This window comes from Cricetulus griseus, chromosome 2, assembly GCF_003668045.3.
Source record: "Cricetulus griseus strain 17A/GY chromosome 2, alternate assembly CriGri-PICRH-1.0, whole genome shotgun sequence".
NCBI classification, from domain to species: domain Eukaryota; kingdom Metazoa; phylum Chordata; class Mammalia; order Rodentia; family Cricetidae; genus Cricetulus; species Cricetulus griseus.
In genome coordinates this window covers 30,102,959-30,107,093 of record NC_048595.1, presented here as the reverse complement: position 1 = coordinate 30,107,093, position 4,135 = coordinate 30,102,959, and positions in this window count along the sequence as shown.

Here is a 4,135-nt window from a genome sequence, read left to right as displayed (position 1 = left end):
CATGAGCTTGCAATGAAAAGTAGAAACAATTATTTTTTAAGTCATTTTATAAAATGATTATAGAAAATAAGCTGGGTGGTAATGATACATGCCTTTAATCCCAGCACTTGGGAGGCAGAGGCAGGAGGATCTCAGTGAGTTCGAGGCCAGCCTGGTTTACAGAGCAAGTTCCAGGACAGCCAGGGCTACACAGAAACCCAGTCACGGGGGAAAAAGAAAAAAAAAAACTGATTATAGAAAATGAACACACAATTTAAAGCCCATACCCTAAGGAACTGTTTTGAATGCATGCACTTGTAAATCCAGTCACAGATAGAAGAAAAACATTACCTGTTGTGTATTTGTCTACATTTTGAAGGAAATGTATTCAGGAGGAGGACAAACGAATATGATCCCTTACAGTACATTTGGTCTCCTGGGACGACCACTGGAATGCCTGTGTTCCTCTAAAACTCATATAGAAACAATCCCAAACAATATCAAGTGACAGGACTCTTAGGATATGGTCAGGCTATGAGGACTGCCCTTGTGGATAGCATCAAAGCCATTAAAAGGCTTGAAAGCTATGTACACTTTGCCCTCCTGCCTTCTACCCTATAAAAACTTGGCAACAAGAAACCATCTCAGAAGCCCAGAGCAAGACCTTTTCAGACATCTCGAGGACTTCCAACCTCCAGAACTGTTAGAAATAAATTTAAATTGTTTATAATGGTTTATAAATGATCCCCTCTCAAGCATTTTACTATAGTAGCTGTAAGGGCTGACATCACTTAATATTGCATTTCCTCCTCAGTGATCATAACTATGATCATAACTGTTGGGAGTGGGGGAGTCCTTGCTTGTTTGTTTTGAGACAGAGTTTCACAATGTAGCACTACCTAGCCTGAAAATTACTGTATAGACCAGGCTGGCCTCAGACTCACAGAGATCTACCTGCCACTGTTTCCCAAATGCTGGGCACAATTATCTTTGAATATCTTTCTCTCCCTACTAATTTCTTTCTCCCTGTAATTCCTTGTGAATTACAAGAATTGATGATAAATATTTATAGAAGAAATTTGACTAAATGAAAAGGATAGGAAGGTGGCTCCAAGACTTGGGGTGTGGGTGATGGGAAATGAGAGCAGGACAGAATTTGGGCTTGCAGGCTTTGAGTTTCAGACCTTAAACTCTAGCCTGGGAAGAAAAAGGGAAGAAAGACTTGTGGTCAATCAGTTTACAGGGAAGAACTGCGTAACTCTTTGCATATGCTATCACCTTTTTTGTGTGTGGAGGGGGAGCTGGGTTTCAGCACATTCTAGATCTGAAGAATTGCTTTGTCTCTCGGGGTGGGGGGAGGGTGGTACCCAAGTCTCCTTATCTCTCAGGGTTTCAGACACAGAATTCTGACAGTTCATCTGGAGCACTTCCCAGCCTGGCTCACAGGACAGCATGGATCCCTGCAACCTGGCTCAGAGGACTGTGTGCATCTGTGTAGCCTGGCTCAGTGCCTGCGTGCATTCGTGCAAATCCTGTATCCTCTGCCAGGAGTGACTGATGGCAGACAACAGTCTTTGGAGACTGTCGTCTTTCTCCCCTTCCAAAGGCAGGGGCCCCAGGCTGCAGCTTGAGAAAGGGTCCCAGGCTACACTTAGGAGTTGCCAAAAGAAATAGCAAGGATGAAATAGCAAGGTTAAAGTCTGACTTTGGGGTCACACTTGACCTGAAAATGAATCCCAAGCCTGCCATTTACTGTGTGATCTCAGAATTATCCTCACTTAACCTACAAGAAGGAAATTCATACCCAACTAAAACGATTGATATAAATTAAGAAAGAAAATTTATACAGTTTATAAAAAAACAGTTGGCTCTCAGGAAACAATGAATGCTAACAGTTAGGACTCAGAACAAAGGACCCATTGTCTGTACCCCCGGTGAAGGCCACCAGAGAGCAAAATAGGATCTGAAGTGTCAACATACTGGCTGGTGCCACCAGAACTGCCACTACTATCTCATCAGAAAGATTCTCTACAGTCTCTATTTACTTTTATGGCTATCTTTTGGTTCAGGGTCAAGGATTGTGCTCTTGGCTGCAAGTGAGACTGAAATAAATCAGGAATCTGAAATGCCTTTGCCTACAAATAACAGAAAACTTGGCTGCAATTATTTTTTTTAAAATATGTTTTAATGGCTCAATATCAAAGCCAGTATTTTCTGACTCCATCCCCTTGCCACTTTGGGGGTGAGACAGGGCATCATGATGTAGCCTTAACTGACCTGGAATTCATCTACCTGCCTCTGCCTCCTGAGTACTGGGATTAAAGGCATGTGTCTCCCTGCCCCACTCACTCCCATCTTACCCTTTTCAGTTGCAAGTAAGCTGCTGCAGCTGAAGCTATCTCATCATATTTAAGGAAAGAGGAAAGGGAAGAGGCAGTGTCTGAAATTGGAAAACTAAAGTTTTCTCAAGAACCCACAAAACATACCCTGTTTCCGGTCTCATAGCCAGATCTCTTGGTGAACTGAGTTCAGCTTCCCTGTCTCTTAGAGGGACCTTTCTGAGTTTCATTTCAAGTGTTTCCAAGGGTCCCCAGAGGTCCTGAGCTCACTGGCCCATAGTTATAACCACTCACTCACTATCTTACTCAGGGTTTCTATGGCTACAATGAAACACCATGACCAAAAAGCAAGGTGACAAGGAAAGGGTCTTTACATTTCCATATTGCAATTCATCATTGAAGGAAGTCAGGACAGGAACTCAAACAGAGCAGGATCCCGGAGGCAGAAGTGGACACAGAGGCCATGAACAAGTGCTACTTACTGGCTTGCTTCCCATGGCTTGCTCAGCCTGCTTTCTTACAGAACCCAGGACCACCAGCCCAGGAACAGAACCACCAACAATGGGTTAGGCCCTCTCCCATCAATCAATAATTAAGAAAATACCTTGCAGAAGGATCTTATGGAGCCATTTTCTCAATAAAATTTCCCTCCTTTCAGACACCTCTAGTTTGCATGTCAAGTTGACCATAAGACCAACCAGCACACTCACAAATTCTGTATTCACTTTTCTACCTTCCTTTGTCAGGCTGGAGATGTAACCCAGTTGGTAGAGTGCTAGCCTAACATGGCTGAAGCCCTGGATTTGATTCTCAGTACTGCATAAGCCAGATATAGTGGCACATGCTTATAATCATAGCATTAGAGAGCTAGGGGCAGGAGGATCAGACATTCAAGGTCATCCTGGGCTACAAAGTGAGTTCCAGGCTAGAATGAGATGTATGAGACTGTCTGTAAAAACAAACAAACAAACAAACAAACCAGACAACTCAAACTCATTTGAACTCAACTTGTCTTTGGGAACTCCAAGAGATGGTTTAGTGGGTAAACATATTTGCTGCAGAAGCCAGGTGATCTGAGTTTAATATCTGGAACCTATATAAGGGGGAAGGAGAGAATTGACTCCTCAAAGGAGTCCTCTGACTGCCACGTATACCCTGGAATGCACCAGTGTCCCTCCAACCTCCAAATATATACACCACTAGAATAACAGTAATTATAGTTCACTTTTTAAAAGAGAATAGAAGGGCTAAGGAAATAGCTTAGTGATTAAAAACGCTTGCTTATCCAACAGAGGACCTGGGTTTGGTTCCAAGCACCCACACTGGGTGGCTCACAACCACCCATGGTTAAATCCTCTTTGGTGCCCAGTTGTGACACTATTTTGAAGGCTGTGGAGTCTTTCAGAAGTGGGTCCTGACTAGAGGAAATGGATGACTAGAAGTGGATCTTTGAAGGTTCTGCTCACCCATGGTTCTAATTTGCCTTCTCTGCATCCTGGGTGGCTGCCATGCAAGCAGCTCTGCCACACGATCTCCCCTGTATGAGGGCCACAGCATGTTCCTGTCCCTTTCTGTTATGATGAACTAAGATCCCTCTGAAACTGTGAGCAGAAGTGAATCTTTCTTCTCTTAAGTTATTTCTGGCCAGCAGTTTGTGACAGCAATGCAAACACATTGCCCAGACATATGAAGGGGATGCAAGTGTTGACAGTCCAGTGAGAATGACAGATGTACGCTATGCTAAACCTTTTTTGAGTGCCCAATATCAACATATACCCTTCTCTCTATTCTAACACTTCAAAAACTAAAATAACCCC